Source organism: Octopus bimaculoides, chromosome Z (genome assembly GCF_046866305.1).
Source record: "Octopus bimaculoides isolate indiv1 chromosome Z, ASM4686630v1, whole genome shotgun sequence".
In the NCBI taxonomy this organism is placed as follows: Eukaryota; Metazoa; Mollusca; class Cephalopoda; order Octopoda; family Octopodidae; genus Octopus; species Octopus bimaculoides.
Genome location: NC_142944.1, coordinates 35,001,661 through 35,019,160, shown reverse-complemented (window position 1 = coordinate 35,019,160; position 17,500 = coordinate 35,001,661). Strand labels below are relative to the sequence as shown.

Genomic DNA, 17,500 nt, shown 5'->3' with positions numbered 1-17,500 from the left:
TTAGTATTAAACCGAATCGAAATCTGTTCTAGAGAACAATCGTTCTTAGGGTGAACGCTACTAAAAGGAAAACCTTTTAAATTATGGTTATTCGTAAAAATGAACGAAGATTTGTTGGCAAAAACGCAAAAAGCTTATTTTGAAGACTGTAATGTAGTAGTTATAACGAGGTGGCGTGTTATGCCACATATATGAATTTGAAGAACACAATACAGAATTTAAAAAGTATTGGATTATTTGCTGCAAGAACTCTGATATTCAAAGCTGGTTTCTTGCAGAAGATTTTTTTCGTTTTCTTTTTTTCTTTTTTAGCAGTTGAACAGAATGAATGCAAGGAACAAAGAGAAAACCATTCAAAAGTCAACATATAGAATTAGAGCGTTTAAAAGACAAAATAATTAGAAAATAAAGTAAATGAAAAAAATAATGAAACCTTTGAACCTGCATCAAAAATAGTGACAAAAGGTTCTCTTGGTAAGAATTTAATTTTACTGCATGAAAAAGAAAAAGTAAATGTCTATTCTCCTACAATAGAAGAATTTGATTGGATAAGAAATCCTTTTGTTACTATTGAAAATAATGTCCTCGGCTTTTCGAAATCGGATAACAACGGTCGTCATTGTTTTAAAAGATGATCGATGCTTGTTATTGAAATTTAAAGAAACTAACTTGCACAGATTTTGGATTTCAATGGAAGATAAATATCAGAATTTATTCAAAACAGCTTTGACGACTTTGATGCAATTTTCAGTTTTCAACAATCAATACTTGCAAAGCATTTTCTGTTATGGGTAACAAAATGTCGGAAAAGCTATCAGGTTTTTAAGAGCCTTGAATTCAAAATGAATCTGTTTTATTTTAAACTTCTCCTATATATATATATATATATATATATATATATATATATGAAATAAAAAGGAAAATAAGCATTTCAGCTTGACCCAAATATTTCATTAACAAACGGGAATTTCAAATATTTGGTTCTATTTACTCGCTGCTGTAAAATAGGATTAAATTCGTGTTATGTTGCTTTTCAACTTTAAATATGTCTTGCTTGTTTTGCTTTGTTTTTTTTTATTTATTTTAAGGCATATTTCTAATGGGTCATCTCGTTTTTTAGTGAAACAAAAGGGTGCTGCCATTTTTCAAAGACTGCAAAGCACCACATCAAATAATTGACCAAACATCAAGTAAAAACAAATAGCTTTTTAATGATGTTGCTGTTGAAACAATTTTAGATTCGCCATGAAGTTCTCTTTTATCTCTTTTATTTGTTTCGGTTATTTGACTGCGGCTATACTGGAGCACAGCCTTTGGTCAAACAAATCGATCCCAGAACTTATTCTTTGTAAGCCCAATACTTATTCTATCGGTCTTTTTTGCCGAACCACTAAGTTACGGGGACGTAAACACACCAGCATCGGTTATCAAGCGATGGTTAGGGGGACAAACACAGACACACAAACACACACACACACACATATATATATATATATATACATTCATACATACATACATACATATATATATATATGTGTGTGTGTGTGTGTGTGTGTGTTTGTGTGTGTGTGTGTGTGTGTGTGTGTGTGTATGTATGTTTGTATGTATGTATGTATGTATGTATGTATGTATGTATGTATATACGACGGTTTATCTTTCAGTTTCCGTCTACCAAATCCACTCACAACGCTTTGGTTGGCCCGAGGCTATAGGAGAAAACACTTTCCCAAGTTGCCACGCGGTGGGACTGAACCCAGAACAATGTGGTTGGTAAGTAAGCTACTTACCACACAGCCACTCCTGCGCTTTGTTGTTTTATTGTTGTTTTATTTTTATTTATTTCTCTTTTTTATTTTGTTTTGTTTTTTTAGCCTCCACTCTCGGTCAACCCTGGACCATTATCGCTAGGTGGGATTATAAAATTTTTAAATGATCGTATATATTCCTTATTAATAATCTCTTTGAATGTTGGAGTTCAAAGAGAAAGCCATCAGTCCGATCATTGTCTCGGTTTATGATTCTTATTTATTTGCTTTTCATTTTGGCCCAAATCGCTTAACTAAATCGTCTTCCCATAACATGAAGACCTTCCGAATGAATTTTCCAATCTCTTCGATACCATTCCGCAACTACACTAGTTCATCTGTTGTCTATGAAGTTCGTGACATGTCCGGCCCAGTGGAACCTGTTCTTTCGGTATTCTGCGATCAAATCGTTCACTCTGCTCCGTTCTTGTATTGCCTCATGTCGAATATGCTCTCGCATTGGTATTCCTAGCATGGATCTTTCCAAGGCCCTTTGTGTCGTAATCAACCGATGTTCTTTCCTCTTTGTACTCTTCACAGTGCCCCACGTATAAGAGCGCATAGGTAACACAATGCAATTGAACATACTAGCACAGATATATAAATTCATACAGCAGAGACACACACAGAACAAACACACAAACACACTTGTATGTATACAAATGAATATATATGTGTGTATTGTTTTTTAACAGTGTAACTTCAAGAAGACAAGGCTATAAATAATAGTGTATAGAATACTCAGCTAAAAAAGACTGTTCTTGAGACACAAACTCACATCTCCTATTTACATGACAGATGTTCTGCCATTACATCAAAGCAATACTTCGGATTTTCTACAACCATTTTAAAGTGTTCTTCTTACCAACGAAAATTGTATGTTGTTTACGTCATACGAATGTAAAAACTTCGAAGCATATGAAATAATTCGTTTTCATCAATGGAACGCGAAGTTGGTGAAGCTAAATATGTCGAAGCCTTGGGCTTTTCCAATCCAATAGTTATTTTTTAGCCCAACATTCTGTATAATGACAGAGCTGTTATTTATTACTAGTGGGACGATAAAGATTAAGTGAAGTTATTTAAGAAACAAAGGATGATTTGCATTTTTTATGTTTCATTTTGCTAAGTATTTCACTTCCAGTCACAATAAAATATTATATTTTAAAATTTCCCTCTGAGCACTTTGTATTTCTCTTTCTCTCTACCTCGTCAACAAACTTGTAATTCCTGTCTTCATGTCTTTAACATTCCTCTCTTTCTTTTCATCTCTCGCTTCTAATAACTCTCTCTCTCTCTCTCTCTCTCTCTTAACGTAACTGCCTCCCCTGCCCATCTCTCTTTTATCTGCCTTTTTGTAACCTCAACACCAGAACATTACCCTCTGCTAAATATTATATCCTAAACATACCTCTTTCTCTTTACCTTTCTCTCTCCAGACAGACAGACAGACAGACAGACAGACAGACAGACAGGATAGATAGATAGATAGATAGATAGATAGATAGATAGATAGATAGATAGATAGACATGATGATGATGATGACGACGACGACGATGATGATGATGATAGCTTTCCACTTGTGACCGAGGAAAACCATGAGTGACCACTGCCCATACAAAATGCCAGCAATGCCCGTGCACAAGGCTATTGCACCACATAACGTTTTCACCCGGGTTCGCCTCTGCAGCTTCCATATTCGCCGCAGCGCATCCCTTAGTCGCTTGGCCGTCAATTGCATAACCTAAAATTTTAGGTTTAGTAAGACTTTCACAGCATCTCATAGACCTTCTCCACCCTACTGACATGATCCAGAGATAAGCCAGGGTAAAATATTCTGTACCAATATAAGTTGCAGGCCCAGGAATGTAGGAGCGCCATGATTTCAAGCGCAAGCAAAAAATTCCCAAAATGTTCAATGTCATTCCTTGCATATCTGGTTTTATATCAAAGTGACCTGCTGGAGCCATGCTTTAGCAGAAGCTAAGGGGATACCTCACAACCTGTGGTCTTCCAGCGCGCCGGACACCAGCCCGGAATTTCTGAGGGCTCATGCTAGATAGCCGTTGAACCTTTACTGAGTTCATCCGTTCGTTTGTATGTACATACATACATACATACATACATACATACATACATACATACATACATACATACATACATTCATAGCGACTGCTTTCTTGTGTACGAGCAAAGCCATTGCAAGAAAGAATCATTGAAATGAGTCATTAATAATGCAATGTGAAGCCCATATATGACTCTTGAGCCCCGCCAAAGATTTGCATATTTTATTGCATAATGCACAGTTGTGCTGGTTGGCAGAAGGGACCGTTGTCACAGTATGAAGTCTTTCGACATGTCTTTTTAATTCGACAACTGAACGGCACACCTTTCCATAAGCTGCACATGTTCTGTTGTGAACAATAGCTGTATCACAATTTACAAGGGGTCGATTCCTGTGGCTTATTTGATGGCTGGCCATGTCTGTATGACTTAAGCATTTCCTCCTACAAATCACACACGTAAAAATCAATACTCCTTCATTCTTTCTAAGCTTTCTCCTGATCTTCCCGTGTTTCATTCTCTCTTTCAAATTTCCAGCAACCACATAAATACATACATACATACATACATACATACATACATACATACATACGTACGTACGTACGTACGTACGTACGTTCGTACGTACGTTCGTACGTACGTTCGTACGTACGTTCGTACGTAGTGTGCTTTCATATATGACCCGAGATTCGCTTATTCGATTCTATGGAGATTTCGAGTACATATAAAGAAACGGACAGTTAAGGCAAAACAATGATCGTGTGTGTGTGTGTGTGTGTGTGTGTGTGTGTGTGTGTTATAATATTAGATATTATATATTGTATATATATATATATATATATATATATATATATATGAAAGAAGGTTTGAAAATGCACTTATTTTTAAAAAATATTTATTTACTTAACCGGTTTCACTTTTTTAGAAAAAGATTATCAAAAGTCTTTGAGAATAATAAAAAATGTTAAAAAACAGTCTGAGTATTAAAATGCATATATACATTCTTTGATGATAAAATATATTTAAAGTATAAAGCTTTGTATGAACTTTGTAGTGTTACATACTGATTGTCATATTAAGGTGAAATTGTTAAAAACAGTGTTAAAAACAGTGTATGAAAATACACATATGGAAAAATACATATACGTATACATATTCTCATACATATTCTTTGACAATCGAATAAAATTGAGAAGGAACTGACCTGGCCTTTTTCTCTTGTGTATATTGAAGATTGATGAAATGAATTGCATTCTAAAATAAACCTTCTCAAGTAGAATGGAAAGAAACAAAACAATATATAAACTTGAGACATATGTTACGAATTACATGTATTAAGACACTTAACTCCAGACGATGGAATTCAATATACTACTAACAGTGCTGAATTTGCTTACCAAAGAAACAGAAGTCCATATCGTTTACTCGCTGGTTCGATGGTTTGTTTATTATAGCTGACGATCAAAATTTGCTTAAAATGTAAACACGACATACTGGTCGTGTTTGTTTATTTGCAGCTGGTGACATTTAAAGAAATATATTTTCTAGATCTTTGTACAAGTAACCAGCAATAGTGAATACCGCTTTTAAAAGCTGATAATTATTGAATCTTATGTTTATTAATCTATATAAACTCAGAGCAGGCATCAATTAGGAGATCCTTAATCTTTTCATTCTATTTAACAGCGGTTATTCTCCCGAGGGATAATAGATTGTTACACAAACACACACTTCGTCTTCGTCACTAGCACCAATATGTATCCCCTTGAGCTGTTGTAGGCAGTCAGGGGGCATTATTATATGCACACTTATACATACATACATACATACATACAATTTCAGGTTTGTACCTGTAATCATTGGAGCACTGGGATTATGTAACACTTTGCCTAGGTACCAATCTTGAGAAATTAAGCTTCTCAAAACCAGAATGGAATAAGCTCATTCGAAGACTACAGATTAAAGCCATCACTAGAACTGTAAAAACCTGTAAAGCTTTCCAGTAGTTTATCGTTTAAGTATATATGCGCATGTCTAGACATGCAAATATATGCATGAGAAAACATAAAACGAAACATACAAATCTGCACTGCTTCTAAATACTACACATATACACACGTACATACAAAATACCCTATTGATGTTGAAATTCCAATGACGTAGCCTTGGATCTAGGTTAGAAACCGGTTCTTTCTCTTTTGGTAAGAAATCTTGAAATAAAACTGAAGAATGACATATACATATATCGCAAGTATTTGTTCTATTATGGTTGTTGGATTGTTGGCTGCATGTAAAATGATAAACAACACTCACAAACAATTAGCAGAAGCTTTATTTACTGCACATAGTATTTTCTGTGTTCGTCTTTGAATGAAGAATAAAAACTACAATTTATACACACTAGGAGAGACAAAACTCTAGGGATTACGACAAAATATCTCGTATGTATCGATCTGTAACTAGGCTGTCACAATTGAGAAAATATCGTATTAAATTCATGGCGGAAATCTATACATTCTCCTGCCTGGATGGCAGGAGAATGAAAACATGAGCTTGGATTTGTTAAAACAACTGTCTGACATATTGAATCTGTTCTTTCAATCTGCACGAATGGAGAATGAAAACGTGAGTATGAAGTATTTGAAACTATTGTCTCGGCATTCCGAAGCTGCCGCCAAAAATTCACCTTTTTATAAGCCTTCCAAAAAGTTGAATTACGTGATGGTTTGACACTGATTTGTTGGTTAAGCAGCCGATCTCGTGAAACAATAATGAATTCAATGTGGTATTCTTATGGCTGTCCAGAGATTCGATTTCGAATGTGTTGCACATAAATACATATATGTATATATAAAAATTCCATTACAAAAACCCCCAAAATAGCAGACTCACCCAATTATTAAAGTTTTTAAATGTTGAACTTTGAAATTTGGTCTTAACATCGTCAAAGCAAAAAGATTAAATCCAATAAAACTGACTAAAATCCAATAAAATAACTAAAACTAGTGATGCATCCGCTGACTAAAAAAACCTCCCTCTATCTACCAGCATCTTTTTTCTGAACTACTAAAAAATAATCCCATCACTTGAAACCAATACAACTAAATGCACACACCTGTTTATGTGACACGTTTAGTAACGTTTTGCACTTGTGTCTTTTGGTTTCAAGTTGCGTCTAGCAATTTAATAAATGATGCATATATATATATTTCTTTTCTTTTCTTTTCCTTTTCTAGTTTACTTTGTATCTTCCCTCGTTGTTCTGGACTTACACAACAACATTCTTTAAAAGTTATACCACACAATGCTTCACCAAAGCTACTCTCTTTACTCTTTTACTCTTTACTCTTTTACTTGTTTCAGTCATTTGACTGCGGCCATGTTGGGGCACCGCCTTTAGTCGAGCAAATCGACCCAGGACTTATTCTTTGTAAGCCTAGTACTTATTTTATCGGGCTCTTTTTGCCGAACCGCTAAGTTACGGGGACGTAAACACACTAGCATCGGTTGTCAAGCGATGGTGGGGGAGCAAATACAGACACACAAACATACACACATACATATATATATATACGACGGGCTTCTTTCAGTTTCCGTCCACCAAATCCACTCACAAGGTTTTGGTTGGCCCGAGGCTATAGTAGAAGAGACTTGCCCAAGGTGCCACGCAGTGGGACTGAACCCGGAACCATGTGGTTGGTTAGCAAGCTACTTACCACACAGCCACTCCTATGCCTACCTCATTATATTTATATATATGTATATATATATATATATATATATATGTGTGTGTGTGTGTGTGTGTGTGTGTGTGTGTGTGTGTGTGTGTGTGTATGCCATACATACATGAAGACACATTATTGTGCATGTGTATGTATGTATGTATGTATGTATGTATGTATGTATGTCACACGAAGATATAAAAATCAATTTCTGTATAAGCAAATTGTTGTCATTCATTCTAGTGACAATATAAATCTCAATATAAATTCAGTTTGTCAATATAGTGAAATCGATGTCATTAACCTTTTATTGCGTGCGTGCGTGCATATTTCATAATTACATGCATATTCACAAGCAGCCACAGAAACAAACATACATACGCAGGATGCTTACATGTGAGTGCGCGCGTGTGTATGTGTGCGTGCCTGTGTGTGTGTGTGTGTGTGTACAGACACACATGTATATATACATACATGCATGCATAAATCCATCTCATCCATCCGTCCATACATACATACATACATACATACATACATACATACATACATATATACATACATACACACACATACATACATACATGCATGCATGCATGCATACATACACACATACATGTATGCATACATACATACATACATAAATGCATACATACATACATACATACATACATACAGATAAGAGGGATTTCTTGAGTACAGAGAGTGTTTTTAGTCAAATTATAGAAATGCTATTTGAGTCTGCATACATCCGAATTTCTTGTATTGTGGCAATCCTTCATTGATATTTCAAAATATGAATGTTAGATTGAGCTTCACTCCAAATAGCTCACCGTTCTCCCTCCTTTATTCATCTTATTATTTTTATTTATTTATTTATTTATTTATTAGAGTGTATGATGATATGTTGTCCTCCATATTTTCTCTGTCACTCTGTGAGTCTTGTGTGTATTATTCAAGAGAATGTCGATTATGCTGAAGCAGTTATCGAATCAGTCTTAATGTTTTTTTTTTCCGTCTTTAACATAACTACTTAAATTCAGACGGCAAGCAGGTAGAATCGTAAGCACGCCGGGTGAAATGCTTAGAGGCATTTCGTCCGTCTTTACGGCTTGAATTCAAAATCCACCGAAATCGACTTCGAGATTGATAAATTCCAGATGATAAATTCCAGATGAGCACTGTGGTTGATGTAATCAACGAAATTGCTGGCTTGAGCCAAAATTTGAAACCCAAATAACTGCTTCCATAGCAGCATCATGCAATGTGGAACTTTACGAAGAACATTTGTCACCCTATGCTACCTCCTGACGTGACGAGTGGGTCTGAAGATGTAAAGACAGCTAGATGTAAGGAAAGTGAAAATACCAGGAGTGATGACTTTACTGTAATTAATTAAACCTCTTGATGTTCGGTTCTCTTCGGCGTCGTAAGGGACATAGTCACAATGTAACCTTTGTTACAATCGTAAGCACATCTGTCCAACACTCAACTCATATAACCGCACAGATGAGCAGCACATCTTTGAAGCGTTTCCACCTGACTATAGTGTAAACGTTAAGATTCTGGTTTTTGGCATCTAAGATGCATTCATGAGCGTTTATACTTGTACTGCAAGATGGTACTAATAATGGTGACCTTGAAAACAACGAAGTCTGATTTTATTACTGTTATTCCCCCTCCCCGCCATCCTTTTATAGGTTCTTTATTTATCCTTATTCTTGTATTACAATCACTCTTGACTATAGATTTGTTTTATTTAGGCACTTCGGTTAGTACTTCACCTAATGTCTAACACGTTTGGTCACATGGAAATCATGAGTTTATCATGTGTGCAAACCCCATTCCATTTCAGTCAAAGCTTTTTGTTCACGTGATAGTCTGGCGGCGTGATTAGGACTTTTTGTGAACAAGGCCAACAAACACAGCTCATTTTAGCGTGAAAAAGGCAGAGTGATCCGTTCCTCAGTAGATGTCTCTCATGTCACATAGTGGTTCTCAGCTAGATATTCAACAAGTGCGGAGGCGCAATGGCCCAGTGGTTAGGGCAGCGGACTCGCGGTCATAGGATCGCGGTTTCGATTCCCAGACCGGGCGTTGTGAGTGTTTATTGAGTGAAAACACCTAAAGCTCCACGAGGCTCCGGCAGGGGATGGTGGCGAACCCTGCTGTACTCTTCCACCGCAACTTTCTCTCACTCTTACTTCCTGTTTCTGTTGTGCCTGTAATTGAAAGGGTCAGCCTTGTCACACTGTGTCACGGCTGAATATCCCCGAGAACTACGTTAAGGGTACACGTGTCTGTGGAGTGCTCAGCCACTTGCACGTTAATTTCACGAGCAGGCTGTTCCGTTGATCGGATCAACTGGAACCCTCGACGTCGTAAGCGACGGAGTGCCAACAATTCAACCTGGCGCAACAGATGAAGATACATACCGCGGCAACACGCTACACGGCAACAAGAATATGCATTGATGTATAAAAATCAGTCTAAATGTGAATTTCTGATGAAGACTCCTTGCACTTGTAATATAGAGGCGCAGGAGTGGCTACAGGCGCAGGAGTGGCTACAGGCGCAGGAGTGGCAACAGGCGCAGGAGTGGCTGTGTGATATGTAACTTCCATACCAACCACACCTTGGGCAAGTGCGTGGTACCTTGGGAAAGTGCGTGGTACCTTGGGCAAGTGCGTGGTACCTTGGGCAAGTGTGTGGTACCTTGGGCAAGTGTCTTATGCTATAGCCTCGGGCCGACCAAAGCCTTGTAAGTAGATTTGGTAGACGGAAACTGAAAGAAGCCCGTCGTATATATAAGTATGTGTGTGTGTGTGTTTGTCTCCCAACATCGATTTACAAGCGATGCTGGTGTGTTTACGTCTCCGTAAATTAGCGGTTCATCAAAGAGAGCGATAGAATAAGTACTAGGCTTACAAAGAATAAGTCCTGGGGGTCGATTTGCTCGACTAAAGGCAGTGCTCCAGCATGGCCGCAGTCAAATAACTGAAACAAATAAAAGAATAAAAGTATACGTAGTTTCATATAAAATTCAGTTTTCTCGTATAGCATGAACACCTTCTGCATCAATGCAGCAATAAATGATGTATATATACTTACAACAAGCCTTTCCTCATGACCACCCTCCACATCTTTCAGATTTAGTCTTTGTCCTGATTATCAGATAGCGCAGGCACAGGTGCAAGTACAGGCACTCAGTAACGAATGTCTGCAAGAAAAATACAAAGTTGTTATTTTCGTCGTGTTTATACTCAGAGTAAACTTTTGGGAAAAAAAAAAAAAAAAAAAAAAAAAATCAACTTCGCTACGATAACGCTTTTCAAGCAGCCTCGTGCAGTGATATCTATATTGTACATCTTCGAATCATGTTTATATGAGCTACTCGACCGTCAAGGCTGGCATGTCGAATTTTCCACATGACATTGAGTTATGCCTATATCTCTCTATCTGTCTGTCTGTCTGTCTGTCTGTCTGTCTGTCTGTCTGTCTGTCTGTCTGTCTGTCCGTCCGTCTGTCTGTCTGTCCATCCATCCATCCATCCATCTATCTATCTATCTATATATATATATATATATATATATATATATATATATATATATATATATATATATATATATATATATATATATATATATATATATATATATATATATATATATCTGAGTAAGGTGATTAAAATCAAAATAAGCAACAAGGATATGCAGAGGTAATGCAGTACGATTGTTTCATGCAACTCCATTTAATTGAACAACGCAATCATTACATCAATTTAAAATGCAGAGCAATCCTCAGCTGCACAAAGACAGAATTTAATTAAATTAGAGCAGATGGACACATTAGTATAATTTTACCTAAAATCTCCAAGAAGTTAAGGTGATAGACAAAGAACATGTTGCAACTTCAGCTGAAGTTGATATCCTTGATATCCTCTGGATATCTTTGTTGCTTATTTTGATTTTAATCACCTTACTTTGAAATTGTATGGATAATACCGTACTAAATTCTGGTGCCTCAACTTAAGTACCATATTCATCTGAATCTATCTATATATCTATCTACATATCTATGTATATATGTATATATATATATATATGAGTGTGTGTTTGTGTGTGGGGGTGCGTGTGTGTGTGTGTTTGTGTGTGTGTTTGTGTGTGTGTGTGTGTGTGTGTGTGTTTGTGTTTGTGTGTGTGTGTGTGTGTGCCACATTAGAACTTAAGCAGTGCAATATTTTATATTTTTGCAATTACAGTATAGAACATCCTGTGTACGTGAATTTTAGGCCACCATTTCGGGGCTTTCCTAAGCTGGAGTCGGCAGCGCAGTCGCTAGATAAACTGGCTCTTTACATGAGAACAGTTCCTTTTCAATTCCAGCTACTGACTATTGCTCAAAGCTACTCATGGGGTAGAGTTCTGATCAGAATCTGCTCTCGCTGCAGATCTCTACTCTTCCATTTGCTACTCTGCTCTTGAAAAGTGATGCCTAACTTACTTTAACAATTTCATCTGGACTTGTCACAAATCTATGATATCATACACATTATTTATCAATATGGTTATTACGTAAATGATACAGGTATCATATAAATTACGACCATCTTGAAACAGCTGTCGAAATAAGATTTTGCATATTTTTTTTCTTCGTTTAATAATCTGTACTTATGTGCCTCTCCGTGTAAATATGTCTCATGACTGACGCGTGGCACACAGTGCACCTGTTCAGACAACGTCGATTTGATGGAGAGAGTGAACTAATGTGTGACACAAACATGTGATCACTATAAACAAGTCGTTCGGCAAAAGCTGCTCGTTCATACGTCGTCTCCGACGGGAGAGTCCATCATATATAAAATACTGGAGTTAATCCATTTGACTAAAAATACTTCAAGGCAGTATCCCAGCATGACTGAAACTCTTCGAAACGCCAGTGTTTTAATGGTAGCAGCTGATGAAGGATATGTTCTCTATGTGGCCTGCGTGTTTTTTGTACCTTGTTTATCCTTTTGTCCATGTTTTTTTGCAACGTCATGTACCCAGATATGTATCTATATGTACATGTAGATGAAGATATGTACATACATGTACATATATATGCATATACTCATATATTGTTTATATATATATATATATATATATATATATATATATATATATATATATATATATATATATATATATATGGGAGAATATACAAATAATAACAACAGACGAGGACAGGTGGTGTAAATAACAAAAGTATATATTAGTATGACGCTCGGGAATACGGAAAGTCTTTGACGTTTCGAGCTACGCTCTTCAACAGAAAGAATACGGAGACAAGGAGAAAAACACGGAGAAAAAAAAATGAATAGTGTTCAGTCAACGGTCAATCATAATAATGGCCGATCATAACAATGGCTGACCGGAAGTTAGAAATTCTTATTTCAGGAGAGCTAAGAAAGGGGGAGATAACAAACGGTGATCGGGAACGAGGGGCTGTGTGTGGGAGGTAGAATGCTGGTGATCTTGACGTATGTAGTGTGAAAATGGGGAAGGGAGAAAGGGAGAAAGTAGTTGGTCAGTTGTAGTGTGTGCATGGTGTGATGCGAGGGTATTGGTGTGGTGTGCGTGGTGTGATGCGAGGGTATTGGTGTGGTGTGATGTGAGGGTGTTGGGAGGTGGGGAAGGCATGGGTGGAGTGTGGGGTAGAGGTAGGGGTCTGTGGGTAGGGTGGGGTATGTGGGTAGGGGTGGGTGGTGGGTGTAAGGAATTGGATGGGGTGGAGTGGGAAGGTAGAGTAGGAGTGTGTTGGGGTGTGGTGGGATGAGCTTATGAGGGGGTGTTGACGAGGAGGGAGAAGGGGAAGGTGGATGTAAGAGAGGGGGAAGATGGGTATGGGAGGGGAGAGGAGATAGGAGAGAGGGTGGGTATAAGAGAGGGAAGGTGGATTGAGAGAGGGGGAAGGTGGGTATGGGGGGGGGAAGAGGGGAGGGTGGGTATGGGGGGAGAAAGAGAGGAAGAGAAAGAGAGGAAGAGAAAGAGAGGAAGAGAAAGAGAGGAAGAGAAAGAGAGTGAGAGAGAGGGAAGAGGGGTATGGGGGGGGAGAAAGAGAGGAAGAGAAAGAGAGTGAGAGAGAGGGGAAGAGAGTGAGAGAGTAAGGGTGAGAGAGTAAGAGAGTAAGAGTGTAGAGAGTAGGAGAGTAAGAGTGTAGAGAGTAAGAGTGAGAGAGGGGGGAGTACGAGAGAAGAGAGTGAGAGAGAGTAAGAGAGAGGAGAGTAAGAGAGAGGAGAGTAAGAGAGAGGAGAGTAAGAGAGAGGAGAGTAAGAGAGAGGAGAGTAAGAGAGAGGAGAGTAAGAGAGAGGAGAGTAAGAGAGAGGAGAGAAAGAGTAGGGGTGAAGAGAAGTGGGAGTGGAGAGAAGTATGAAGAGAGGTGAAGAGACGTACAAAGAAGTAGGAGTCGGAGCAGGAGGTGGGGGAGGGGAGAGATGGGTGGTAGGAGGGAGGGTGGGGGAGAGAGACAGGAGGAGGGGGTTAGATGAAGAGTGGAGGGGAGTTGAGCCCATGTGGCGCAAAGGAGCGAAGATAGAAGATTAATCCCTATATATATATATGGAGTGGAAGAGAGAGAAAGAGGCAAATCAAAAATAAAACAAAGATAAGAACAAAAACAACAAAAGTCAAAAGGACGTACATAGTGAATGTATTAGGTTTATGTTCACTTTAAGATGATAAAAAAAGAGTGGAGGATAACATTTCGAGCATGGCTCTTCATCGGAAAGAAAGAAAAGGTAAGGTCTGGGTCTGGAGAGAAAGAAAATAATAGTCCGAAAAAAATACGCGTGTCATTACATGGCTGAAGTGGCATACATACTTACGCACATACCATACATATATACATTTACATAGACATGTGTGTGTTCATTAAATAAAAAGTTGATAGTCTCCTCTGAGTTTTGCCCTTGTCTAGTCTGTTCACATTCGTTAACAGCCTAACCAAGTGTGAAACTCAGAGTAGATTGTCAGCTTTTTATATAATGAACTTACACAGTACCCTGCATATTGAATTCTATAGCTTGTCTGTTCTATGAAAAATATGTAACACGTTCAAGTGCATTTGGACGCAAGAAAACCTTCCGCTGTGAAAACAGTTCAAGGAGAAAATTCTCCTCATAGACATGAGCGAAAATACGTTTGCCAGTAAATTACGTCATTGGACTGTAGGACACGTGCTTTTTTGGTGGGGGGGGGGCATCCTTTTGCTTCATCAATTATGAACACCAAATCTGTCATTCGCATCCCAATACGAGCGGAATTATTCTTATTGAAACAGTATGCAGTACGTTTGCTGGTATGCATAAAGCCTGGTCAGGACTTTTTGCGCAGTGGAAGTTATTCTCACGGCTGAAACACTCGATCGTGTTAAATACGACTTTACATGAATATATTTTGTTTAACGCTGCTATTTAATTCTAGCTTGACCAAGCTTTACAGAAATCAGCAAACGTACTGTATGTTGCTTTAATTAAAACAAATTTCGTTCTTTTCAGTCTTTGAAGCATAAGTGCATGTGCTGATGAAGCAGAAGTGCATGTGCTCCATGATCCCCTAACATCGCTCTCAGCCCAATTTGTGTTTTCATACATGTCTAAGAGGAGAATTTTCTTATAGGACTATTTCCACAACGTAAAGTCTTCTCACATCCGATGCATTCCTACAAGGACAGCAGCATAAAGAAGTGCTGATAGCTAAATATGGATGTAACCTATGGATGAGGGAGACTCAGAATGACGTGGAACAAAGTAGCGAAAACTGACTCCAGGATGTTGAGCCTCCTGGAGGAAATGGCAAAGGACTAAGATGATTGGTGAGAAGACCTATACATAGGCGTGATTGTATGGGTAGAAGCTTGCTTCCCAACCACATGGTTCTGGGTTCAGTCCCACAGCGTGACACCTTGGGTAAATGTCTTCTACTATAGCTTCAGGCTGACCAAAGCCTCCTGAGTAGGCTTCGTTGACGGAAACTGAAAGAAGCCCACCGTGTAGATATATATATATATATGTATGTATGTATATATATATATATATATATATATATATATATATATATATATATATATATATATATATATATATATAAATATATATATATATATATATATATATATATATATATATATATATATATATATATATATATATATATGTATGTATGTATGTATATATATATATATATATATATATATATATATATATATATATATATATATATATATATATATATATATAAATATATATATATATATGTATGTATGTATATATATATATATATATATATATATATATATATATATATATATATATATATATATATATATTGACCGTTGACTGAACACTATTCAATTTTTTTTCTCCGTGTTTTTCTCCTTGTCTCCGTATTCTTTCTGTTGAAGAGCGTAGCTCGAAACGTCAAAGACTTTCCGTATTCCCGAGCGTCATACTAATATATACTTTTGTTATTTACACCACCAGTCCTCGTATGTTGTTATTTTTTGTATATTCTCCCATATATATATATATATATATTTGTGTGCCTTTGTATCTGCGTTTGTCCCCATACCATTGCTTGACAACCGGTGTTGGTATGTTTATATCCCCGTAACCTAGCAGTTTGGCAAAAAGTATCGATAGAATAAGTACTAGGCTTATAAAGAATCAACCCTGGGGTCAATTTCTTCGACTAAAACCCCTCAAGGTGGTGCTCCAGCATGGCTGCAGTCAAATGACTGAAAGAAGTAAATGATTAAAAGATCTTAGCAGTTATGTGTCCCTGTACCCAACCCACATTTGCCAGTATGGCACTATACCTGCCAATGAATATCCCTTTACCTTGAGCGCCATCTTATGACTGCCATACTCATCCATAACTCTCATATCCCTTTCATATCTGCCACCAACACCCCCTTAACCATCACTCACTATATCCACCCACTACATACCTCTGATCTCAATCTCTTTTACAGTGCATCCTTCTCTCTTACTTTCCCATTTCACATCATCTCCCCTTTTCTCATCTAGGTAAGGTTTTGTTTTGCTGTTGCTCTTTACCTCCCTCCTTATATGTACTGCCACTTTTATCCCCTTCTCCCTGATCCACTCCTATTTTCTTTTAACTTCTCTCAAATTAAGATTACTATTCACTGCAACCACCTCTATCCCTTTCTCTAACCATCTGTCACTCTCCTCTCACACCCTTGCAAACCTACTCCCATAGCCTTTCCAGTTCTTTGTTTGTCACTACTCTCCATTATTCACCTTCTGGTGTTAATGCTTCTCCTCTACTCCATCCTCCAATGCTTCTCCATATTGTGGTCATGGATTAATAGATTCTCTTACTTTAAGTCATTAAATTCTGATTCTATTAGACCAGTCTTTCTCAACCATTTTTTTGCCTATGGACCCTTTTGATTCCTATTTTACTTGGGTGGACCCTCCAAGCCATTCGATGTTTAAAAATTCTTATTACATTTTTACAATCAAATATTAGTAGGAACTATATAAAGATAATTATCAAAATATTTTGTGTTTTGTAAAAGAATAAGCAATTTATTGCACATAAACTTTAACACCAAAATCTTAAATGGACCCTGGTTGAGAACCATTATGCTAGTGTCTGCCAAACTTTTTTTTTACCTTACGACACACTGGGCGAGGAGAATTTATTTTGCGGCACAACAAATAAAAATCACAGCAAAACTGAATATACTTTATTAGTATGAATAAAAAATAAGTTCTCATAGTAACAATAGAATTGCATTGTTTTATGAACACACATACACACACACATACACACACACACACACACATACACACACACACACACACACACACACACACACACACACACACACACACACACATA

At 37.3% G+C, this 17,500-nt stretch overlaps 1 long non-coding RNA gene across 1 annotated transcript in view; it reads right to left on the bottom strand.

Annotated features, from left to right (window-relative positions):
• Nucleotides 1-17,500, bottom strand: part of LOC149132211 (uncharacterized) — a 40,543-nt gene that overhangs the window by 18,765 nt on the left and 4,278 nt on the right. Inside the window, exon 2 of the long non-coding RNA XR_016244749.1 lies at nucleotides 10,701-10,809. This is a non-coding gene — a long non-coding RNA (uncharacterized LOC149132211). The remainder of the gene's footprint in view (nucleotides 1-10,700; nucleotides 10,810-17,500) is intronic.